Genomic DNA, 26788 nt, shown 5'->3' with positions numbered 1-26788 from the left:
TGAGAGAAGACAAATTATCAGGCTAGAGAAGAGTTACGACTGCAAAAGCATTGAGTAATGAGTGCAAAATTAAAAATGTTGAAAAATTGAATTCTTTCTCCCTCAGATCAGTAACAAGGTAAGAACGCCCACTTTCACCATTAAGTGGATTAACAAAATTAAACATGTATAGGGTACATAAAATGCAGTATTTGATTGGCTTTGTCCATTAACTTATGAATACCCATTCTTATCATTAAGTGAATTGAGAAAAGTTAATGTAGGTAACTTATTGATAAATAAAATGTAGTATTTGATTGGCTTTGTTCATAAGTTTATTACAAAGTGAACTTTGGACACATAGGTAACCTGCCTGCCCTACACATGATGCTTAAGTCAATATACTTAGCTAAGGAAAAAAAAAAAAGAGAGAGATTAGAAGCAAAATTATGCCTGATTGCATTTATATGACTGTTTACATAGAAAATCCTAGAGAAACTACAAAACAACTACTATTGCTAATAAATAAATTTAACATGGTGAGAAACTACAAGGTAATTATATAAAAAGCAACATTATTTATATAAATATATACATATAAATGTCAAGAACAATCAGAAAATTTGAAAAAAATTTCATTTCAGTGGTGCCAAAAAACATAAAATACCTAAAAGTAAATCTACTAAAAGCTATCCAAGACTGCTACACTAAAAATTACTTTGCTGAGAGAAATCAAAGACAATCTAAATAAAAGCAAAGAAATACCATTTTCATGGATTAGAAAATTCAGTATTTTTATGATGACATTTCTCCCCAGATTGATTTATAGATTCAGCACAACCTCAATCAGAATCACAACAGGCTATTTTGCAGATATTGGCAAGCTAATTCTGAAATTCATATAGAAATACAAAAGATTTAGAATAACCAAAGCAAATTTCTAGCAGAACAAAGTGGAAGATGTACCTTACCTAATTTCAAGACTTAACATAAAGCTAAAGTAATCAAAACAGTTTGGAATTAATATAAAGATAGACATATACATCAATGAAACAGAATAGAGAGTCTAAAAATAGACCAACACGCTGGAAGTCAGTTGATTTCCAAAAAAGGTGCTAGTCTATTCAACAGAAGAAAACTCTTCAATAAATGGTGTTAATTCAAATGAATTATCTGTTTGGAAAAAGATAAAAACCAACTCTTACCTCATGTCATACATAAAAACTGACCCAACATAGATCACGAACATGAATATAACACCTAAAATTATAAAAATTTAGAAGAAAACACAGGAGAAAATCTTTGGAACCTTACAGCAGGCAGTTTTCTCAGAACAACAATAAAAAAAAAACCCACAAATCATAAAAGGATAAAAATTGATAATCTGTGCTTGCTTTTCAAAAAATAACATTAAGAAAATGAAAAAGAAGCCAAAGAATGGAGAAAATATTTGGAAGAAATTGTACAGATTATATTTTTTAAAAAACTCTTACAACTCAATAATAAGACAAGCAAATTTAAAAGTAGGAAAAAGATTTAAACAGCTACCTCTTGAGAGAAGACATATAAATGACCAATGGAAAATGGCAGAAGAAAACATTTGGAGGCGACAGAAATATTCCTTATCTTGACTGTGATGAGAGTTTCAAGGAAGTATGCTAAAACATCAAATTATATAAGTATGTACAATTTATTGCACTTCAATTATACCTTAAAGCTACAACAGATAAAAGTGGGGAGACTTTTTAAATGTTAAAATAAATGGTAATTGGCATGATTTATTCTATTTCCCTAAAATCTTTACATGTTATGGTAGTACTCATTCCATGGAGAATGATATATCCTGTGGGTAGAAAAAAGTATGACAAATATATAAACTATTACTTGAGGAGGGATTATTTCTACATTTCAGCCAAACCTTATTATTTATTCCAAGAGAAATTAGCAAATATACACAAATAGAAAAATAACCTAAATATCACAAGTATTTAGCTTTGACTATAATTATAACTGCTATTGAGGAATTCATAAGCCTGTCAACCAGAAAAATAGCTCTAAATATTGAAATTTCAAGCAGTCATATACTTTCTTAACACATTAGAACTAATTAGATTTCTAATCCTACTACTCAAGTCAATTGAGCAATATACACACACATGAAGAGAGCAAAAAAGAAACTTAAGCTGATCTTCAATGAGTGTCTAATAACTTACATAGATTTCAGAGAGCTGGGGAGTAGATACGGACATGTGGTATTTCATGCAAAAGCTTTAAGACTAATGACCTTTATTGAATCAGCAGACCTAGCCTACAGTTTCCTATCGTTCCTTCATTCATTCACATAATAAAAATTTATTAAATGCCTCAAATATATCAGATTCTGTGTTTGACAGAAGTGATGCCAAAGGCAGTAGAATATATGGTTAAAACAACTGACACTGGAGCCAGAATGCCTGTGATTAAATTTTAACTCTGCCATTTATTCTATGTAATACCTAGGGCAAGGTACTTAACCTCCAGGTGTGCAGTGAAAGGTTAACTCAGAAGGCTTGGGATGTCCAAAATCTGTATATTCTATAGAAAGGACTGACTTGACTGGCTTCTGGGAGTTAACCTATAAGTCCTTGGAATATCATGCCTGATAATAGTATCTCCATATGCCTGAGGCCATGGGCCATGCCATACAGTTTATACTAACCATATGATTTATGGTGAATGCATGTTTTTATTCACCTGGATCCTGGGGCATGCTGTATCAGTTTGATCTCTGCAGGGGCTGGAGATTGAGTTGGTCATGGGGGCACTCCATGCCTATGTGACGGACACTCTAAAAACTCTCAGGACACCAAGGCTCAGGGGAGCGTCCTTGGTTGCTAACACTTAGCACTTGTTGTCACACACTGTTGCTGGGAGAATTAAGCACTTTCTGTATGACTTTTGAGAGAGGACAAGTGGAAGCTAATACCTAGTCTCTCCTGGACTCAGCCCTATGTGCTTTTTCCATTTGCAGTTTTTAATCTGTATCCTTTCACTGTAGTAGACTGAAACTGTGAATTTAATAGCTTTTCTGAGTTCTGGGAGTACTTCCAGCAAATCATCAAACCTAAGGGCGGTCCTGAGGACCCTCAATACTGTAACCTTGTTTCCACATCTAAAAAATGCACTTAACATTAGTACCTACTTAAGGATAGCTGTGGGGATCAAATGAACTAATGTATATTTTTAAAATAAATTTATTTATTTTTATTTTTGGCTGTGTTGGGTCTTTGTTGCTGCACGTGGGCTTTCTCTAGTTGCAATGAGCAGGAGCTACTCTTTGTTGTGGTGCTCGGGCTCCTCATTGCGGTGGCTTCTCTTGTTGCGGAGCACGGGCTCTAGAGCACAGGCTCAGTAGTTGTGGTGCACGGGCTTAGTTGCTCCGCGGCATGTGGGATCTTCCTGGACCAGGGCTCGAACCCTTGTCCCCTGCATTGGCAGGAGGATTCTTAACCACTGCGCCACCAGGGAAGACCTGAACTAATGTATTTTATGTTCTTAGAACAATACCTGGCATATAATGTTTGCTGCTTCTCATGCTGTTACAAAAATAAATCGTCCTAGCAACTGAATAGCTTGGTCTAGTGAGAGAGGCCATTAACTAATAAAATTGCAAGTGCAAAAACATTACGCATAATGTACCAAAGGAACAAGGAGCATCACTTCCTTCTTTCGGATCCCCAATACTGTTGTCTTAATTTAGGTCCCCATTATCACTCATTTTCTAACTTAGAATATCCTCTTAACAATATAATCCTTACAGGATTCCCTGACATCACCATAACCACTGCCACCACCAGCCCCACCACTGCCTGACCCAACTGTATATTCCTTTAACCTGATTCCACATTCTTAGAATCCATTCCCACACACAATTCCCTGATTTCTATTGATATAAACTGACGAAAATCACACACATCTTTGTGTAAACTTTTTACCTCACCCCCTGGGGTCTGTTTGGACTCAAGTTTGGTTATAGGTCTAGAAGCAAGGGAAGGTGGTTGGAATAAGAAAAGAGGAAGATCAGCAATCCATTGTGGGCAACTAAGGGGAGGCCATTACAGGTTCTTTAGACCAGGGGAGACAGGCATCCTGGGAAGGAGTAGAAGGGTTGCTTCTACTGGCAAAGAAGGTTCAAGAGAATTTAGAGATCCAAGGTGTCTAGCTTCACCAGAATCTGCCTAAATGTACCCACCCCAATTGTCAAGGTCCCAATCCGTCCTTTAGGATTGCAAATTCAAGTTGTGCTGTAATTCGGTCAACCACATGATCTGTTTTACAGAAACCTTAGTACTGCAACTACTTTTAGGGCAGCAGTAGAAACCAACTGGTACCTGGAAGTGGAATGCTGCCATACCAAAAACCTCAAGAATGGCTTGAGGAACCAGGCAGAGGGCTCTGAAAAGAGTGTTAGAGAAAGCCTACAGCAGCCCGAAGAATCTGTTAATAGATGCCCCATGGTCTTTGATAAGGCTGTGTGTGAGGACCTGCAAGAAAGCAAAGTAAATGTTATTGGAAACTCGAGGAAGGGGTTGTTATGTACTGGCAGCAATTGCAGTATCCCATGGAATTATATGGAAAGTAGAAAATGTACCTAATGAAGTGGCTGATCTAACAAGGAGATTTCCAACTAGAGTGCTGAATGTGCCACCTGGTTCTTTTTGCTGCTTATAGTAAAACATGAGAAGCCAGCAATAAACTAATAAAAGGACTGTTAAACAAAAAGGAGCCACGACTTTCTCTGTAAAAGATGCTGTCAAGGGAATGAAAAAAGCCAGAGACTGAGAGAAAATATTTTCAAAAGACATATCTAATAAAGGTATCTTATTCAATATATATGAAGAACTCTTAAAACTCAACAATAAGAAAACAACCCAATTAAAAAATGGGCAAAAGACCTGAACAGACACCTCACCAAAGAAGATATACAGATGGAAAATAAGCTTACAAAAAGATGTTCAACATCATGTCATTAAGGAATTGCAAATTAAAACAACAATGGGAGGGGCTTCCCTGGTGGCGCAGTGGTTGAGAGTCCGCCTGCTGATGCAGGGGACACCGGTTCGTGCCCCGGTCAGGGAGGATACCACATGCTGCGGAGCTGCTGAGCCCATGAGCCATGGCCGCTGAGCCTGCGCGTCCGGAGCCTGTGCTCCGCAACGGGAGAGGCCACAGCAGTGAGAGGCCCGCGTACCACAAAAAAACAAAAAACAAACAAACAAAAAAAAACAATGGGATACCACTACACACCTATCTGAATGGCTAAAATCCTTAACACTTACAACACCAAATGCTGGCAAGGATATGGAGCATTGTTGGTGAGAATGGAAAATGATACAGCTATGTTGGAAGATAATTTGGCAGTTTCTTTGAAAATTAAACATATTCTCACCATACGATCCAGGATCATGCTCCTTGGTATTTACCCAAATTAGGTGAAAACTTATGTCCACACAAAAATCTGCAAACAGATATTAAGAGCAACTTTATTCATTACTGCCAGGCTTAGAAACAACAAAGGTGTCCTTCAGTAGGTGAATGAATAAATCAATTGTGGTACATCCATACAAAAGAATATTATTCAGCAGCACTCAAAAAAAATTTAAAAAGCTATCAAACCATGAAAAGACAGGGAGGAAATTTAAAAGTATATTACTAAGTGAAAGAAGCCAACCACCAAAGGCCCACATACTGTACGATTCCAACTATATGATATTCTGGAAAAGGGAAAACTATGGAGACTAAAAAGATCAGTGGTTGCCAGGGGTTAGGGAGGAAGGATGGCTGAATATGCATAATAGAGAGGATTTTTTAGGGAAGTGAAACTAATCTGTATGATGCTAGGATGTTTTCAATGATAAAATGGAGTCATGTAGTTTCTTAGAAGTACTTGGCAGTATTCCTAATGCACATTAAATTTCACCATTAAATCACTCACACTGTTTCAAAATAATGAATATTACCTATAAACAATAATACTCTTATAGTTACCTGTGAAATACATTAGCATGAATTGATTTTATCATATTAGTCACCTAGAAAAAAGTAGCAAAAGACCCTAAAAGAACAGGCTACAGATCAAAAATACTTTGATGGTGGATGAAAGAGGTCCAAAATGGTCTCCAGTAAAACCAACTTTGTTGGATCCTAGAACCAAACCTAGAGCCATCCTGTATAAAGTTCAGGCCAGACTCCAGCCTACAGGAAAGACCCTACCATCTATCATTTTTCATTCCATTTTTCCTTCTTCCTTTCTTCTACTTCCATGTACCAACTTTTTTGCTCAATCACTTTAGATGGTATATAATCTAAAAGTCCTCTTTGAGGCCTTTCTTTCTTTCAAGTTTTTGAACAATTTCAGATGATTCAACTTTAAAGTGGGTCTATGGGAAACTGAGTTCATTGAACTCTTAACATTCTTCCCCTAGAGCACATGGAACCCAACTGCTGATTAAGAAAAAGAAAAAAGATCAGTCATGAACTGCTGTATTAGTCTGCTCCAGCTGCCATAACAAAATACTGGGGTGGCTCAAACAACAGAACTTTATTTTCTCACAGTTCTGAAGGCTAGAAATCTCAGATCAAGGTCTGGCAGGGTTGGTTTTTGGTGAGAACTTTCTTCTTGGCTTTTAGGCAGTCACCTTGTTGCTGTGTCCTAACATGATAGAGAGGGAAATCAAATGAGATCTCAGGTGTCTCTTCATAGAAAGACACCAATCCTATCAGATCAGGGTCCCACCCATATGACCTCATTTAACCTTAATTACTTTTGGGGGGTTAGGGCTTCAACATACAAATTTTGAGAGAATGCAACTGAGTCCACCGCAATTAGAAAGTATCAAGGGATAACATCATGTTTAGGAACATTTGTTTTATAACATTCTTGATACTTTTCCAAACAGCCTCACTCTTAGAAGATAGGGTGCTTCAACATCATCAGTTCACTTGGCCCTGCTTTCAAATGCTAAAGCCACTTTTATCCCTAATCAGAGGAAGGAAGAAGCAGAGAAAGGAGATATGAAAGGTTTTGGACAACTACACAGTTAGATGGCACAGTCAGCGCAAGAGATAACCTCCACTTCTAACACCAATTACAAGTTCAAGGACTCCCAAAGCCCCGTCAGGCTTGATAATTCACTAGGAAGAACCAAAGAACTCACTGAAAACTGTTATACTCATGATTATAGTTTACCACAGGAAAATTAATTCAGATTAACATCAGGGAAGGGAAAAAGCATATTGGACAAAGTTCAGGAGAGTACCAAACATAGAGCTGCTGATGTCCTCTCTCTGTGAAGTTATGGACATGTTGTTCTCTTGCTAACTATGTCATAATATGCACAGACTATTGTCAACCTGGAAAGCTCACAGGAGATATGGTGTTCAGAGTTTTATTGGGGCTCCATTACACAGGCATGACTGAATGACTGCCCACATGGTTGATCTCAGTTTCCGGGTCAACTGATACTGAGGGACCCAAAGACCCTACCCTAAGTCACATAGTCTCTCTGGCTACAGGCAGCCCCTACCCTAAATCACACTGTTAGACAATGTGACCCAAAGCTCCAAGGAAAACAAAAATACTAGAGATTACCATCCAGAAGCTGAGGGCAAAGGCCAGACCTCTTTTGGGGCAAGATTAAATCCTTTACCCTACAGGAGACAAGAGAAACCATTCAATAGTTCCTACTGCCTAAAGAGGCAAGTCCAGGCCGCTTATCAAACTATACAACATTCTCCTCACATCCCCTGCCCCTCCCCCCATGACTTGGTTCCTATCTCTTTCTCCAAATCCATCTCTCATTACAATCAAACTTTCTGCTCTAGTAGTTGCAAATTCCTTTTAGTGTTTTTACAAATACCAGACCGCTGAGAGGTATTTCTTCTGTTTAGAAAGACTTTCCACTGTTTTTTTTTTTTTTTATCTCTTAGATTTATCACTTTAAATTTATTTATTTATTTTTGGCTGTGCTGGGTCTTCGTTTCTGTGCGAGGGCTTTCTCTAGTTGTGGCAAGCGGGGGCCACTCTTCATCACGCTGCACGGGCCTCTCACTATTGCGGCCTCTCTTGTTGCAGAGCACGGGCTCCAGACGCGCAGGCTCAGTAGTTATGGCTCACAGGCCTAGTTGCTCTGCAGCATGTGGGATCTTCCCAGACCAGGGCCCGAACCCGTGTCCCCTGCATTGGCAGGCAGATTCTCAACCCCTGCGCCACCAGGGAAGCCCATCCACTTTATTTTTAAATGACTCATCCTTAAGTTTTCAACTTAGGTAGCATTTTCTCCACAAAGCCTTTCAATAACCCCAGGTAAGGCATTGTGTCTCTCCCATACCATCCTATACATACTTCTATCATAATACAAAAAATTTTGCTGAAGTCTTGTCTTTATAGCAGACACCCCAACCAGCACGTAAGATCCTCAAGTATGGGGTCCAGACTGCCTTATGACTAGGTATCCATCTTTTACTGATTCAGATAACTGAGACCCTGCCTAACTACTGCCCTGTCTTCCTTGCCTCATATTTCAGTTCATGTAGATCTTGGGCCCTTCTCTGTTCCTTTATCCCTCCCTTCTCCCTATCTCTTTCGAGACCAGTGCCCAATCTCCATTCAGCTAACACTTGTTGACAAACCCCCTTACTTTTCTGCCAATACTTCCTTTACCTCCTGATCTGATCCTTCCTCTCCTCTCTGCCACCCAACCAATTCCTGGGTATTACCACTTAAGATAAATACTCCAACTACATTAAACGGTATTACACCAAATGGACCAAGATGATTGATTAATTCCCGAACTACTTGAGTTAGTAACAGAGTCATTTCCATAGTATAGACAAAAACGATGATATCAAGAAGAATGGGGTAATTCAAATCAAGAGAGCATCTCACCTATCAATTAATCAAACTTTTCAACTTCTTAAACTGCATCACCTCGAGTTATAATCTTGGTCACAATTCTAGCTTGTTCCATGTTCTAAACAAAGCACACAAAACTAAGCTATGCTTTGTAAATGAAAAGGGTATCACACTCCTTAATTACCTTGGATATTAACTCCAAATTGTTTTTTAAATAGAGATACTGTATCTGTTGAGCCACATATAGTATCTTTCATGTTGCTTTCTTATACCTATCACAGATAATGGCAATGTGATTAGCAGGGGATAGGAATAGTAGCCACATCCCACAGCCATTGGCAGTTACAATGTTGGGTATTAGTTGCTATCATTCCCTTAATTAGCTATTAAAGGGCCTTACAAGGCCCAAATCTACAATCTTAGTCTTATTAGCACCTCTCTAACCTCTGAGCAAATCAACCCTTATTATCAACCTAGACCACGCTTAAAATATTCAATCTGCTATAAAGAAATGGAAACAAACATACAATAAATGCTTTGCTTCAATGATCTGTCTTCACAGTGATATTTTTCCCTACAGTAAAAATTATCTGTTATCTATATTGCAGTATCTATATTACAAAAATGAACTGTTCTCAAAAAAAAGGAGACAAGAATACAATATCAGAGAAAGCAGCACAGCACCGTTATCTCTAAATTATCTTTAACTTATCTGTAAAATGTTAAGCAAGTCAGTCATCTGCTACCTCATCTGCAGCAAATTAATCAATTTTAATTTGTCAAAGAGTGATAAGCAAAAATGTGGTACAATTTTTCATTCACTACTTTAAATGAAAGCAAAGTAATCAACTTAAATAAGCTTTATAACTGAAACAGTTAGCTAAATGCAGTACCCAAAGAGTATTTAATAAAGAATAGGGTACAAAACATTCAATAGTTAAAAAAAAAAAAAAAGATGCGTTACCTTGCATTAATGGGTCATCAGCCATTCTGAATAAAAAAATTCCTTCCTCTCTTACACAGATAGTCTAAAAAATTTTTTCTTAACAATGCTGAACATTGTTAAATTACACATTGCTCACTAAATTACTCAAACCTCATTACTCTATGGTTGGAAATGATGTGATACATGGTCTGAAAAACTTAGTTTACTTCTGTAGGACTGTATATACTGCACACCCTCCAAATACTAACTGCTGAACCAGATGAACCGACATATGTTACTTGGTATACAGTAGGTCTTACTGAATCACTTAAGGCCAGGTGGCTGACTTCAGAACCACATGCTGAGATACAGCTGCACTTTCACCCTGTCCCCCATCCCATTCCAATCTGTAGAGCTATATTACTTTCTGTCACTTTGTTGCCAGGTCCCCCTCTTCTGCTGTCAGTTCTGGTGCTTAAGGTCCATTACTGTTACTGATCTCCTTTGCCATTCTCCATCTAGCTACATCCAACTGCTAACACTTCTTTTTCTGTTTCTTCATCATTTTTATCTCTTTTCCTGCTCTTCTCAGCTACCAGAAAAAAAGAGATCTACTTCACAGCCATAGTCAGCCAATTGATACACTCCTTTCCTTCTAAATAAAAAGAAAAGAGAATCAAAGCAGGTGGGGATGATCTTTGGCTGTTCAGAACTCTTTTCATCACAGTCTGATACCCAGAGGTTCATTCACTGTTACAAAAGATGCTTTATGGTTTCTTTTACTTCTAACTTTGGAGTTACTGCAGATACTTGGTCTATAGACAATTTAAGTTTTTACAACTACAGTATTTTAGGGTTAAAAAAGTAACAGAAGACAAGGTGGCTGCTTTCTTAACCCTTAAAAAATTTACCCAAAAAAACCCTGCAAAATTTTCTATTAAGATCAGACCTTAAGGGGAGTTCCCTGGTGGTCTAGTGGTTAGGATTCTGGGCTTTCACTGCCATGGCCCAGGTTCAATACCTGGGAACTGAGCCCACAAGCCATGTGGCACAGCCAAAAAAAAAAAAAAAAAAAAAAAATCAGATCTTAAATGAATAGTGCTCCAAAAAAGATATACATATGGCCAAAAAGCATATGAAAAGATGCTTAATATCACCAACCAGTAGGGAAGGCAAAAACCACTGAGATACTACTTCACACCCATTAGGATGGCTATTATTAAAAAAAAAATAAGAGAGAAAATGTGCTTGGTGAGGACGTAGAGAACTGCTGGTGACGATGCAGAGAAAATGGAGCCTCCATGCATTGCCAGTAGGAATGTAGAATAGTGTAGCCACTGTTGTTAATAATATGTCAATACTTAAAAAAATAAACATAGAATTAACACATGATCCAGCACTTCCACTTCTGGGTATATAACCAAAAGAATTAAAGCAGAAGACTCAAACAGATATCTGCACACTCATGTTCATAGCAGCATTACTCAAAATAGCCAAAAGGTGGAAGCAACCCCAGCATTCACAGACAAATGAATGGATAAACAAATTGTAGTCTATATATACAATGGAATATTATTCAGCCTTAAAAAGGAAGAACATGGACTTCCCTGGTGGCGCAGTGGTTAAGAGTCCACCTGCCGATGCAGGGGACACGGGTTCGTGCCCCGGTCTGGGAAGATCCCACATGCCGCGGAGCGGCTGGGCCCATGAGCCATGACCGTTGAGCCTGCGCTTCCGGAGCCTGTGCTCCGCAACGGGAGAGGCCACAGCAGTGAGAGGCCCGTGTACCGCAAAAAAAAAAAAAAAAAAGGAAGAACATTTTAACGTATGCTACAACATACATGAACCTTGAAGTCACTATGCTAAGCAAAATAAGCCAGTGAAAAAGGACAAATGTCATATGATTCCACTTATATGAGGTATCTAGACAGAAACAGAAAATTCATAGAGAAAGTAGCTTAGTGGTTGTCCAGTGCTGAGGAGAGAGGGGAATGAGGAGTTAATGTTTAATGGGTATGGAGTTTCAGCTGGGAAAGATGAAAAGATCTGGAAATGGATGGTAGTGACAGCTGCATAACAATGTGAATGTACTTAATTCCACTGAAATGTACACTTAAAAATGGTTAAAATGACTAATTTTATGTTATGTATAGTTTACCACAATTTAAAGAAAAAGGAATGAAAAGTAAAGTTGACATAAGTTAGCTTATTTCACTTGCTACTTAGTTATCCACGGCCATTGTACAAACCCAATCTGACCCTAAAACAGACAGCTCAAGTTATGTTCAACTGAGTAAATAGTGCTTAATTTTGTTTGCGCTAATGAAAAGCTTGGAAACATCTCTACATATCTGAAGACATCAGATTATCCTCATAGAGGTCTGCCTGGGAAAGCTGAGAAAAACAGGCTGTCAATAAAAAAGATCTCTCAGGCTCACACAAAACACTGAGTAAATATTCCTCAGATTTTTAAACACTGATGCCTCCATGCCTATATCCTTGCTATTCCAAGATATACCAATACATTCCTGCCTCAGGGCCTTTTCCTAGCCTAAAACACATACCCACATACCTGCAGAGCTCACTCCCTGATTTCATGCAGATCCCTACTCAAAAGTCCTCTTATCAGAGAGGCAGGATTTTTTTTTTTTAAATGGTAGAATGGGAACTGCCTTGTCCTGTGACTATATTTCTAATATAAATTTATTTATTTATTTTTGGCTGTTTTGGGTCTTCATTTCCGTGTGAGGGCTTTCTCTAGTTGTGGCGAGCGGGGTCCGCTCTTCATCGCGGTGCGCAGGCCTCTCACTGTCTCGGCCCTCTCACTGTCTCGGCCAGAGAGGCAGGTTTTGACCACCCTATTTAAAACAGCATCCTCCATCATTCATTCTCTCTCCCCTCAATGTGCTTTATTTTTCTTCATAGCCCTTATCACTGCCTGATATATCTACTTGCTAACTGTCCTTCTCTATCCACTACAGCATAAATTTCAGAACAAAGACTGCCCATTTTGTTCACTATTGGAAGCCCAGCAACTAGAACACCACCTGGCACACTGAAGATGGCCCATAAATACCTGTTAATGGAATGAGTGGGTGCATGGTTACGGTTTCATAGGTCATGCTGCCCTCTTGGCGTTGGTGCTATTCTACCATTTACCAGCGTCACAACAGCCACTGCTTCTAAGCCATCCACAGCATTCCTGGTTTAGGCTTAAGTGGAAGGAACACTTAAAGAGTCAGATAGAAGCCTGGTACCAGAATGCCAAAAAACTGCTCCCTGACTTATTTTCTAAATACATCAAATGAATACAGTATATCTGTCCCTCACAATGAGGGATAAAAAACAAGCACGAAGAATACACCTCTAACACCGCTTTAAGACAAAAAGACACCGTGGATTGCATCACATTTCACCTGTTTTGATAAATGGTACAAGGCACTCGCTAGCCTGAAAACCAAAGGATTTTCCCTCTGCAACTTTTCACAGGATTTGGGGAAACAGACAAAGGCAACAAGACTGTCAATAAATATAGCCAAAAATTAAGCAACCAATTACTTGGCATAACAAATACACACTCTGGAGCACTAGAAGAATATGTTAAATCTCTGGATGAGAGAAAGAGAAGACTGCCTCCAAAATATACCTAACTTTGTTTCAAAGTCAAAAGTATTCAATTAAGAATTCATCCCAGTGAAATGTCCCACCAGCGCCCATGCACGTTACAAGTTTGGGGAGCATTTTATAACTGCACTTTAATCTTCTGCCTACAGCGAATGTCTTCTGGTAAAGGTTTGGCAGGTGATGATCATTTTCGTAGAAAAATCTTCAACCAGAGAACCACCAAACCTCCCCACCTGAGAAAGCTTAGAAAGGCCCATTACGCTACAGTCTCTAGGCTCCCAGAACCCCAAACGTCCAAGAGTAAGGAGACTCATCCAGGGAACACACTTGTAACGCCCCGCCTCGGAAGTGGAAATGGCAGGTGTAAGCTGCCCATCAGCGGGGTCCTGTACACAGGGCAGAAGTGTCCGCAGGAAACGCGGCGCCACCGACCCCCGCCCGAGACGAACCAAGGCCAGCCTCTTCCTCTGATTCCGGCCCGGGCCTGCCCCCCGGGAGTTCACAACCCGGCAAACGCAGGTCCTACCTGAGCTCTGCCCCCAGCTACAGGGCTGTGGGGGGAGGCGGGAGGAGGCGTGGCCTTCCAGCTCGCCAGCCGAACTCCCTCGTGCGGTTGTTACGACTTTCCCTCTCCGGATCCGCGCCCCGAACAAGTTCCAGTTGCACTTCCGGGGTCCGCAGGAGATTGAAACGTCATTGCGCACACGTCGGCGGCGGCCGCGACAAGCCGGAAGGAGGCGGGGCGTGGTCGCTGGGTCGGTTCTTGTGGCGGTAGGTGGGCTGGGAGAGAAAGGCACACGGGAGGGAGGGATTGTCCTGTTATGTCCCTGTGGGCTCTCTTCGCCTTTCCTTCGCTCTTTCTTCTGGAGTAATGGACACCCCTTCCTGGGTTACTTCAGAGTATGGGGCCACCGTGAAGCCTCGTTCTCCAAGCGTAGTTTAAAAACAGTTGGGAGAGTGCCCATGCCACTAATTGCCCACTCTCCCACACATGGTTTATCCCGCTTCACCTGGTCCCTTCAACTCCAGAAAAGACAGGGAGTGGAAAAGTCTAGATTTAGAAGATTAAATTTATCTGTAAATTATGACTTACGTGAAGTAGGTACTCATTTTCTTTATCTACTGACTGCTAATAGGATAGATTGGAAACAGCTGTGTAAAGCTAGGATCACATCGCTAACAGTGGGTTGGATCTAAGCTCAGCCTTTACGGTAAAAATCCCTGAGAGTAAAAATTACTCATGAAAATACTGTAAGTGGCCCACAAAGTGCAGGATACGTGATGTTAAGCATAAACTCTAGGTCTTTAATTCTTAGGCACACTTGAATGTGAGACCTCTTAGCTAGTTTATATGTTTTCATAAAAAGGGAGTTTGTAGATATCTGGGCATTTAAACAATCCTGATAAATCCAAGGGGCAACACTTAGTTTTCATCTTGCTTAACCATTCACCAACATTTGACACAGTTCATCACATCCTCCTTTTTGAAGCTTGAAACGCTTTCTTCATTTGACTTTTGTGAACTCACAGAGCTCTTTTGATTCTTCTTTGCTAGACTCTGCCTCATTTCTTAGTGTGTCCCAGCTCTCTTCCCCTCTTTAGCCACCTTTATTTCCCAGGTAATCTCATTCTTTCCTTCACTGTCTTTATATAGCATCACTATGCTGATGGCTTCCAAATAGCCATTTCCAGCCATGATTTCTTTGATTTCTATACTAACGTATCTAACTTCTTAGTCAACATATCTACTAGGATATTTAACATGCATTTCAAACTATTTTCTGTTTCCAAAACCTGTCTCACTCTTCCTAGTGTATATCTTTACATCTCAGCAAATGGCATATTGACTCTTAGAACTGTTAAGTTCATAGTTTGATTCTTCTTTCTCTCAAGTTTCACATCCAGTCAGTCCCTCAGCAAAATCTATCGGCTTTTTTCAAAAGGTATTCTAAATCTAACCAATTCTTACCACCTCTACAACTACTATGCCACTCCTCACTGGATGCTCTAATTGTTTCTTAATTGTTCTACACGCTTCTGTTCTTACTTTTCTACAACCTAGTCTCCACTTGTAATAGGTGAATTGCCAGAAGCTCTCTGTGGACTACTTTAGTCATTAAAACTCATGGACTAATTTGAGAATTAAAACTCCAAGTGGTTCCATTGCTTGGGGGTGGGGGGGGGCACACTTTTGTGACTGCTACCTCCAAGAGACCTACCAGCTTCTCACTTTGAAAATCAGATAAAAATTCTCTTTTGACAGTAGGAGAGGAAAAGTGAGCATTTTCAAATATACCCAGAGCTCTCTATTTTCCTTAATAAAATCTGCCTTTAAGGGAAACTGTTTTACCAGAGCCTAACCAACTGGGGGGTTACCAACCTAGTGAAATGAAAATACTCAACTCCAGACCACTCTAGCCTTTGAAGTGGAAGGAAAGTGGACAACATGCAGAAACAGAAGGGGACAGTAAGCAGAGAGATGAAAACATTAAGAAGGAATCAACAGGACATGCTGGAAATCCAAAACACAGGAACTGAAATGAAAAACACCTTTGGTAGGCACATAAGTAGACTGGACACAACCAGGGAAAGAATCTAGATTAAGGATATGTCAATAGAAACTTCCAAAACTGAAAAGAAAAAAGAATGAAGAAGATGAAACAGAATATCCAAGAAAAGTGGGGAAATTACAAAAAGTTTAGCATATGCATAATGGGAATGCTAGAAGGAGAAGAGAGAAAAGGAACAAAGGAACTATTTGAAGTAAGGACAGAATTTTCCAAAATTAATGACATTAAAACCCACAGATCCAGGAAGCTTAGAGGATTCTAAACTGGATAAATACTAAAAAATTACACTTGGGCATATATAATCAAACAGCAGAAAATGAAAGTCTATGAGAAAATCTTGAAAGAGGTCAGAGGGGAGAAAACAACCAATGTTGCCTACAGAGAAAAAATAAGATATGAATTACATTGAACTTTTCTTCAGAAACTATGCAAAAAGAAAATGGGATGATATATTTAAAGTCTTGAAGACCTAGAATTTGATATCCAGTGAAATTATCCTTAGAAAATAGAGGAAAAATAAAGACTTTCTCAGACAAACAAAAATTGAGGGAAATTGTCACCAGTGGACTTGCCCTGCAAGAAATGTTAAAAGAAGTTCTTCAAAGAGATAGAAATGTTATACATCAGAAATTTGGATCTACATGAAGAAAGAGTTTTTGAGAAGGAATAAATGAAGGTAAAATATTTTTTTAAACTTTTCTTAATTGATGTAACAGATAACAGTGTTCAAAATAATATCAACATTGTGTTCTTTGATTATAGCTTTTGGGTAAGTGAAATGAATGACAGCAGTGTTATAAAGGACAGGAGGGAGAAATTGAAAATACTTTGTACTTTAACTACCCATGAAGCATTATAGTGTTATTTGAAAGTGGACTTAGGTAAGTTGTAAATGTATATTGCAAATTCTAAGGCAACCATTTTAGAACATCCAAAAACAAAAGTTTTAATTGGTATCTTAAGAGAGGATGGAAACTGGAATCATATAAAATGTTCAGTTAAAATCAGAGAAGGCAGAAAAGTGTGGAAGACCAAAAAAAAAGAAGAAGAAAGAATGAATGAAGAGAAGCAATGAATAGAAAACATTTAAAGTGATTTAGATCATATTGGATTTTTAAATAACTAAGATTGAGACATTCCAAAATTATCCTAATGTAAACAGAAAAGCCATAATGCATGCCTAGCTTATAATCTAGGGGTAGGGAAAAACATCTGACAAAGAAGGTTTAGATTGTAGTATTACAAGAAAAATTTGGATTTCTGCTTATTTCCCCCACCCCCAAGCACCACATATTCAATATATGTCATACTGTGACATATATATGTGTGTGTATGTATAGATATATATATATAAATAAGAGAAACTATGAATTTTAAAACATGTCAAATAATTATGTAAAAATCATGTTTTCGAGCTTGAAATGGTACTTCCTCTTTGGAATATTAGGACTGAGTAATTCTTCAATCTCTTCTTGGTACTTTATGAACTTTCCCTTCCAGTTTATATCTCAATTCTGAACTCTCTTATTCCTAGTTCTCCACAATTACTTCTTTAAGCACAAAATTTACTCTTAACTCTTCTTCATTCTAATCCTCTTATACACTGATGTCTGTATTCTGGGCAACCTAATTATTCCCAAATACCCTCAGAAACTTATTCCACCTCCCAATATTCACTGGAACTTGATATATTTAATGTTGAATATGGTCAGTGGGCTTTTAAGATATATTCCCTCATCCTTATAATGAGCTTTCTTTCTTACACACACACACACACACACACACACACACACACACACACACACAGACACACACACACACACTACATTCCTGTAGTAAATCTGAGCTGTGAGTACAACTATATGATGAGTTGTGTGAGTTCTCCTAAGAGAGAGAGAAAAGAAAAGTAATAGAGACTGATCCCAAGCTAATTCATTGTTGGAATCATTAGGACTTAAAGAGCTATAAGTATATAACTATACTTAATGACTTAAAGGAAAAGAATACTCACATTGAATGAAAATACAGGAATTCTCAGCAGAGACGTAAAATTTATAATAAAGAACCAAATGGAAATTCTATTACAAAACAACAAAATATACGAAATTTTTAAAAATTCACTTGATGGGCTTAACAGAAGAATGGAGATTGTGAAGATAGAGTCAGTGAACTTGGTCATACATAACACAAAAATAGCATACCTATGCACAAGAAAGTCAAACTTCTGTGAACCAACAATAAAGAGAAAATCTTGAAAGCTGCAGGAGTAAAATGACACATTCATATAAGAGAACACTGATCCAAATGATCAGAACTTGGGTCTTCTCATCAGAAACAGTGGAAGCCAGAAGAGAGTAGATCGTTTTTGAAGTGCTGAAAGAAAAAGACAGTCAATCCAGAATTCTGTATCTAGTGAAATATCCTTCAAGAGTGGTGAAATAAAAAGTTTTAGGTAAAAGACTTTATCACAAGCAGATCTGCACTACAAGAAATGCTAAAGGAAGGGAAATAAAATCAAATGGCAATTCAAATCTTCAGGAAGAAAGAGCATCAAAAGTAGCAAATATCTCAGTAAATATATGTTTTACCTCTTAATTTCACTAAAATACATATAACTGTTTAAAACAAAAATTATAACATTGTCTAGTAAGGCTTATTATATCTTTTGATATAGTACATATGAAAGTTAGCTATACCATAAAGGGCAGGGTGGGGTAAGTAGTGAATGTATATTTATACTCTATAGAAAGTTAAGGATATACGTTTTAATACTTAGAATAACCACTAAAAGAAATGCAAAAAGCCAATAGATAAATTAAAATATATAAGAATATTCATAGCAGTTTATTTACAATAGCCCCAAACTATAAATAATCCAGGTGTCCATCAGACAGTGGCATAAACAAATTTTTGTATATTTATGCAACAGACTACTAAACAATGGAAAGGAACAAGCCACTAATACCTGGAACAACATGAATGAACCTCAAAACATTAAGCTGAGTGAAAGAAGCCTTTCATGCAAAAAAGGTATGCTGGTTATAATTTCATTTATATGAAATTCTAGAAGAGGCAAAACTAATCAATGGTGGAAAAACTAGATCAAAAACACTAAGTTTGGGAGATACCTGGCTTGTTCAAACAGTTCTAAGGAGGCCAAAGTGGCTGGAAAGAAGAAAACAAAGAAGAGTAGTAGAAGAGGAAAGAGGGATGTGTGAATGAGGGATCATAGAAGCTATTGTTAAGACTTTTTACTCTGAATGAAAAGGGGAGTCACTGTAAGTAGAGGAGAGACACTATCTGATTTTAAAAGGGTCTCTATGGCTGCTTTAAGAATTGACTGTAAGGGGTCAGTATAGAACTAGGCAGACAATTTGTGAGGCTATTTTGTTCATCTAGATGAACAGTGATGGTGACTTGGACTCAATAAGTTTTAGCTCTTAATGTTATTTAAATTCAAGATAGGTTTAATGTCATTGAATTTTTAAAAATATTCAGATATATTTAATTTTCAAGAAATATTTCTTATTTTCTGATGGCTTATTTTACATAGTAGAATGTTCTTTTATGTTTACAATATCATCTGAAAATTCTTTTCTTCTGTTTCCTCAACCATCTCTCTTTCCTCTAAGGTTGGTTATTCTGCTTATTGTCATCCTTGTCTTTGATTGATTTTCTGCGAATATCTGGTGATCCCTGATTTTCTGTTTAGGTCTTTGTAAAATGGGTTATGTTGATTACTTTAGAGGTAACTAGAATGTTTTTCCTTCCAATATTTTATCATGAATATATACAAACATAAAGAAAGTTAAAATAATAGTACAGTGGACATGTGTCCCCACTACCTAGACTCTCCTGTTAGCATTTTATTATACTGTACTAGCTTTGTCATATAACTGTTCACATATTCATCTTCTATTGAGCCATTGATTTATATTTTTTTAAAAAAAAAAAGCATTTCAAAGTAAATCATGGCATTAATTTTTCCTGTAGTTGTGTAAGTGGAGGTTTTCTAAACAGGAAGGAAAAATGAGGCTCTGAGTCAGTAGATAGGGCTTTTCCTAGTCACAATTACCTTAAGGATATAGGGGTGGAAAATAGAAAGGTAAGCTCAAGTCTCTCACAGTTATTAAACTAAGAAGGGTTTTATCCTTGTGGAAGAGAATTTCCCTCCTGGTCTGTCTTTCTGTCTCCTTCCCCCCAACCCCCAGTCAATTTTGTACCTTTTTCAGAGGAACAGTGTAACCTCGAGCTTTGCTATGTGATATTTTTCTCCTATATCATTTATTTGTTTAGATGTTAAGATTTAGCTGTTTGTGATTTTTAAAAACCAAATAACAGCAGTTTAAGCAAGATAGAAGTTTATTTCTCACACACATAAGTGTGGGTACCCCAGGACTAGTTTTCCAATCATCAGTGAACCAGGTTTCTACATTTTTGTGGTTCTGTCGAGCTCAGTATGTGCCATCTACAGCCGATGAAAGTGGCTGCTCTAACTCTGGACATTATGCCCACCTTCCAGCCAGAAGGAAGAGTCCTTTAAGAATTTCCCAGCCAGAAGTTGCTCACAACATTTTTGTTTATATCTTATATGTCAGTACTTAGACATACAGTCACACATAACTACTAATAACAGATTTAAATTATAATGGAGTAATCACAGTTTGGGCACACAAAATGGAGTCAGGTGGCCATTGAGGATATGATCTCTGGTCTCTGCATCACTGAGAACTTGAACTTTCTTTGAAATGTTCCAGGCCCAAGGACACCACCAGCATATTTAGAACAACACTTGCCAGCTGCAACCTTATCGTCTCAAGGTCTCCCTTTGTAACTGTGCAACCATTTCAGACCCCAACCAATCCATGCTTACGAAGCACCCTCACTTCTTGCCAACTCTAATCATAATTCTTGAAAAACAACTCATATAATTAACTGTGGCCTTGCAACTTTTTGCCTTTATAAGCCTCTCCGATTTTGTAGTCTGGTAGAACACAATTCAAGTGTTTGTTGAATCTGTGTTTCCCAGGCTGCAGTCTTTATTTCAGTCAGGTCTCCATTTCTGAAACTTTTAACACTACCTGCTATTAAGTACTAGGAAATGTTATGTTGATTCAAGGTGACCATGTGCTTCACAGGACAAAAGGGAGAATGGATGTTGCAGGTACAGCTAGCAGTCTTTGTTTTAGACCTCAACATTCCATATTATTTCCAGGAAGACATTTCCCAGGCAGATCGCTCACTTTCTCTAGGAAGCCATTCTCAGCATGTTAGCCTGAGGTAAAAGATTCCAGCCAAACTGTATCAGAGCCCAAGTTAGTTGTGTCTGTTCAGCTGACCTGTCTTGAACTGGTGCTTCCCTCAGTGATTTTCAAAGTGCTATGGAATTACTTTAGGGATATTATAAGAAAGCAGATAGATACTGTCTAAATAACCTTCTTAACCTTCATATCTCTTTTATATTTTAGGTTTCCTGGAATAAGAATTCATCGGAAGAAAGCATTACTCTGTGGAAGTTTGAAAGCCATTATCAGTATTCTCTGCCGATAGCAAAGGCTCTCTAGACGGCAACTATCAGAGCAAATTCTGTCTCTCCACTCTGTGGTCCTAGGCCCACTGTAGCCACCAGGGAACAGTTCAGCTGAAATGACCCATCAACTCCATTCCTATTGTTATTCTTAAAACTTCCTGGCACAGCATCAGATACCTGCATGAAGGAAAAGCTTCTTCAGCCTTCCCTCTCTATTTGGCTTCAAGGTAACCAATTCAGCTTATAGATTTTATTGCCTAAGGTGAAACATCCTGAGCCTGTGTACCTCTTAACTGTACCAATGCTTACCAGGTTAGAGTTAAAAACAGTATACAGCACAACACAATTCATATGTGCAGTAACTTTATTTTCTATACATGATCTCATCTTGTTCTATAGCTCTTAATTTTGCTAAGGTAAATTTTACCAGGTAAAGTTAACCTTTTCCAATTAAAATTTTTTCTCTGCTATATGTTTACTCAATCCAATGAATAAACTTTCCATCAGGAATATAAATCATTTGACATTTGGCCCCCTTTCTACCTCTTAATTCTTGAGATAGTGTTGGGTATAGGGGAAAATTATGTGTCCTTATGGATGTGGGGCAAGAAGCCTCTGTGCCTGTGCTGGGTTCTTGTTAGAACCCAAAAGACATTGAGGTTAAAAAAAAAAAGTCATTGAGGTGACTTTTCTCCTCTCCTGTTACTGGGAATCCTACAGTAGGGTACATTGAGGTATGGGCTGGTCTGTCTCATCTGGTATTTTGGCCATTATCTTAGTGTTCCTCACTACTCTCCAGCAGCACGGCCATTTGCCTCTAGTTATGAGGGACCTTCAATCTGTGGTCTTTGTCTCATGACACCAATCCTGGGACTAAAACACTCATTGATGGAATGTTTCCAACAATACATCTCAATTGTATTCAAGGTGCATTATGGTTCTTAGATTAATTCTTTAAGAATATTAAATATTGCCCACTACTACTCACACCAAACAGTCAACAAAAGATTGTAAATTCCAAGCATGAGAGAATTTGTTTGCCAAAATAGAGAACTTATATTCTTATAGACATACACACACACAAAAATCATGGCCTTTTACCTTAACATCATACACAAAAAGTTCAAAATGAGTCATAGACCTAAATATAAATGGTAAAGTAATAAAGCTTCTAGGAGAAAACAGGGGAATAACTTCATGTTCTTGGGAAAGGCAAAAATTTCGTAAACAGGGTAGAAAAAAAAAAATGAACCATAAAAGAAAAGATTGGTGGGCTTCCCTGGTGGCGCAGTGGTTGAGAGTCCGCCTGCCGATGCAGGGGACACAGGTTTGTGCCCCGGTCCAAGAAGGTCCCACATGCCGTGGAGCGGCTGGGCCCGTGAGCCATGGCCACTGAGCCTGCACGTCCAGAGCCTGTGCTCCGCAATGGGAGAGGCCACAACAGTGAGAGGCCCGCGTACCACAAAAAAAAAAAAAAAAGAAAAGAAAAGATTGGTAAGTTGGACCACACAAAAAAATTGTCTTTCCTATTGTGGAAACACTGCCTTATGTGCAGGGCAAAGGTGATCCGGGCTCCAATATTTTCAGTGCACCACACCTAAGATAGAGCCTCCATTCCATTAGTTGAGGGCGGGGGGGGCGTGCTGGAGGAGTCCTCACCTCTTGTTTCACTTGCCAAGGACTCAGCCTCTGCACTAGGTAGTTGACGATGGGATGAAAAACGTTGAATGTTGCTCCTCACACATGTAGAAGGTTCTCAGATTGGGAATTTGGGAGAGAGGGAACCCCATGTTATTGGCTGCAGCTCTCCAGAATGGAGTCTCTGCCTTGCTTGGAGCAGAGAGGGAGAGAGCAGTGTTAGTTTAAATACCACACACTCTAGCCCTTTTTTTACCAAATTTTCATAGATTTTCTGGAATAGTTGTTTCTTGATGCGCTCTTTGCCTTTTGAACCATTTTCAGAGCCTTTAAATGGTGTTTGTTTGTTCATTTGTTCTTTTAACTTTTCATTTCGGGAGCAGGTCAGTAGACTTTTTTACACTGTCATGCTGGAAGTCAGTACAGGGGGGCAATTTTGAACATATAGATTCTCAATTCATTTCTAATCTATTTATTTTACTTTTGAGCCCATCTTTGATTCTCTATTTTCTATTTGTTATATTTCATTTATTAGTACTATGTAGTTGGGTTAAAGATGATGTGTTAAAGCTTGGACTCTGCTGTGCATTTTTTTTCATTGATGTGTAATTGACATATAACATCATTAGTTTCAAGTGTACAATATAATGATTTAATTTTTGTATATACACACAGTGGAAAATTCACATATAACTTTATAGCTCACCCTCAGTATTCTTGATACCTAGCCGCAAATCATGTAGTGCTGTATTTACTATTGAAAAAAGTTAGTTTATAAGTGGACTCATCTAGTTCAAACACATGTGCAAGGGTCAACTGTCTTGTTAAATCAACACAATAAGCCTAGTTACATCCTTCATACATAGTTACAATTTTTTTTCCTCCTGTTAAGAACTATTAAGATCTACTATCTTAGCAACTTTCAAATATACAATACAGAATTATTAACAATAGTCATCATGTTGTACAGTAACTACATGCCCGTGACTCTTTAATTTTATAAGTGGAATACATTTATTTTTCTGTCAGGATGTGGAGACTTTGGGAATTCCCTGGCAGTCCAGTGGTTAGGACTCTATGCTTTCCCTGCAGGGGGCACGGGTTTGATCCCTGGTTGGGAAACTAAGATAGCGCAAGCTGCACAGCACAGCCAAAAAAAAACGATGTAGAGATTTTATTTTTGTTACTTGTGTGCATACAAGTGTTCCTTTTATTTAAAAAATATTTTTATTGAAGTTAAGTTGATATATTAGTTTCAGGTGTGCAGCTTATTGTTTCAGTATTTTTATAGATTAATAAAACTTATTACAAAATAATAGCTACTATTCCCTGTGCCATACAATATATCCTTGTTGCTTAACTACTTTATACATAATGGTTTATATCTCTTATTCCATAACTCCATCTTGCTCCTCCCCCTTTCCTCTCCCCACTGATAACCCCTAGTTTGTTTTCTGTATCTGTCTGTTTCTGTTTTGCTATATACATTCATTTATTTTATTTTTTAGATTCCACATATAAGCAATATCATATATAGTATTTCTCTTTCTCTGTCTGACTTATTTTACTAAATATAATATTCTGTAGTTCCATGCAGGCTGCTGCAAATGACAGAATTTCATCCTTTTTTATGGCTGAGTAATATTCAATTGTATATATTGATGGACACTTTGAGTTGCTTCCATATCTTGGCTATTATAAATAGTGCTTTGATGAACATTGGAGTGCATGTATCTTTTCAGATTAGCGTTTTCATTTTTTTCTGGATATATGCCCAGGAGTGGAATTGCTGGATCATATGGTAGTCCTATTTTTAGTTTTTTGAGGAACTTCCACACTGTTTTCCATAGTGGCTGCACCAATTTACATTCCCACCAACATTGTAGCAAGGTTCCCTTTACTTCCTTATCAACATTTGTTATTTGTAGACTTTTTGATGATGGCCATTCTAATAGTTGTGAGGTGATATCTCATTGTGGTTTTGATTTGTATTTCTTTAATAGTTAGTGATTTGGGGCATATTTTTATGTGCCTGTTAGCCATCTGTGTGTCTTCTTTAGAAAAAAATGTCTATTCAGGTCTTTCACCCATTGTTTTTTTTTGATTGTGTTGTTGTTTGTTTGATATTGAATTGAATTATCTGTTTATATATTTTGGGTATTAACCATTGTTGGTCATATCATTTGCAAATATTTTCTCCCATTCAGTAGGTTGTCTTTTCATTTCATTTTCTCTTTGCAGTGTGTTTCTCAATGTGTTTCCTAAAAAGCTTTTAAAGTTAATTAGGTCCCATTTGTTTAGTTTTGCTTTTATTTCTTTTGCCTTAGGAGACAGAAAAGTATTGCTACAATTTATATCAAAGAGTGTTCTGCCTATCTTCTCTTCTAGGAGTATTTTTTTTTTCTTTTGGTTTCAGGTCTTACATTTAGGTTTTTAAATGCATTTTAAGTTTACTTTTGTATATGGTGTGAGGAAATGTTCTAATCTAATTTGTCTACATGTAGCTGTCCAGTTTTTCCAGCACCACTTATTGAAGAGACTGTCTTTCCTCCATTGTATATTCTTGCCTCTTTTGTCATGGATTAATTGACCATAGGTATGTGGATTTATTTCTGTGCTCTCTATTCTGTTCCATTGATCTATGTTTCTGTTTTTGTGACAGTACCATGCTATTTTGATTACTTTAGTTTTATAATATAGTCTGAAGTCAGGGAGGGTGATATCTCCAGTTTTGTTCTTTTTCTCAAGATTGCTTTGGCAATTCAGTGTCTTTTTTAGTTTCATATGAATATTAGGATTATTTACTCTAGTTCTGTGAAAAATGTCATGGGTGTTTTGATAGGGATTGCATTAAATCTGTAGAGTGCTTTGAGTAGTTTGGCCCTTTTAACAATATTAATCCTTCCAATCCCAGAGCATGGGATATCTTTCCATTTCTTTGTATCATCTTCAATTTTCTTCATCCATGTTTTATACTTTTCAGAGTATAGGCCTTTCACCTCCTTGGTCAAATTTATTTCTAGGTATTTTATTCTTTTTGATGCAGTTTTAAATGGAATTTTCTTTAACTTTCTCTTTCTGATAGTGTATTATTAGTGTATAGAAAAGCAACATATTTCTGTATATTAATCTTGTATCCACCAACCTTACCTACTTCACTTATTAGTTCTAATAATTTTTTGGAGGAGACTTTAAGGTTTCCTATATCACACCATCTGCAAATAGTGACAGTTTTACTTCTTCCCTTCTGATTTGGATGTCCTTTATTTCTCATTCTTATCTGATTGTGGTGGCTAGGTTTTCCAAGACTGTGTTAAATAGAAGTGGTGAGAGTGGGCTTCCTTGTGTTGTTCCTGAATTTAGAGGAAAGGCTTTCAGCTTTTCACCATTGAGTATAATATTAGCTATAGGTTTGTCATAATATGTTGAGATTTTTTCCCTCTATACCAACTTTGATGAGAGTTTTTTTTTTTTCGTTTTTTTTTTTTTATTAATTTATTTATTTTTGGCTGTGTTGGGTCTTCTTTTCTGTGCAAGGGCTTTCTCTAATTGTGGCAAGCAGGGGCCACTCTTCATCGCGGTGCGCGGGCCTCTCACTGTCATGGTCTCTCTTGTTGCGGAGCACAGGC

The 26788-nt window shown here is 37.8% G+C and overlaps 1 protein-coding gene and 1 long non-coding RNA gene across 11 annotated transcripts in view; one reads left to right on the top strand and one right to left on the bottom strand.

The window, feature by feature from the left end:
• The window catches only part of ARB2A (ARB2 cotranscriptional regulator A), a 427691-nt gene extending 413583 nt beyond the window's left edge, over positions 1-14108 (bottom strand). For 2 of the 7 annotated variants that reach the window (XM_027100624.1, XM_027100620.1), the window contains exon 1: positions 13948-14085. The gene's annotated coding sequence lies outside the window, so the exon portion shown is untranslated. Of the gene's footprint in view, positions 1-13748; positions 13772-13947 lie in introns of those variants that run through there. The other 5 variants (XM_027100623.1, XM_027100618.1, XM_027100621.1 and 2 more) reach the window with 5 other exon arrangements.
• LOC113617333 (uncharacterized) overlaps positions 14083-26788 on the top strand; it is a 58361-nt gene continuing 45655 nt past the window's right edge. The window contains exons 1-3 of one of the 4 annotated variants that reach the window (XR_003431592.1): positions 14083-14192; positions 18921-19021; positions 21460-21748. This is a non-coding gene — a long non-coding RNA (uncharacterized LOC113617333). Of the gene's footprint in view, positions 14193-14273; positions 16668-18920; positions 19022-21459; positions 21749-26788 lie in introns of those variants that run through there. The other 3 variants (XR_003431593.1, XR_003431594.1, XR_003431595.1) reach the window with 3 other exon arrangements.

Source organism: Aethalodelphis obliquidens, unplaced genomic scaffold (assembly GCF_003676395.1).
Source record: "Aethalodelphis obliquidens isolate GAN/ISIS:26980383/991018 unplaced genomic scaffold, ASM367639v1 scaffold4, whole genome shotgun sequence".
Taxonomy (NCBI): domain Eukaryota; kingdom Metazoa; phylum Chordata; class Mammalia; order Artiodactyla; family Delphinidae; genus Aethalodelphis; species Aethalodelphis obliquidens.
This window is presented reverse-complemented; position numbering and strand designations above follow the sequence as displayed.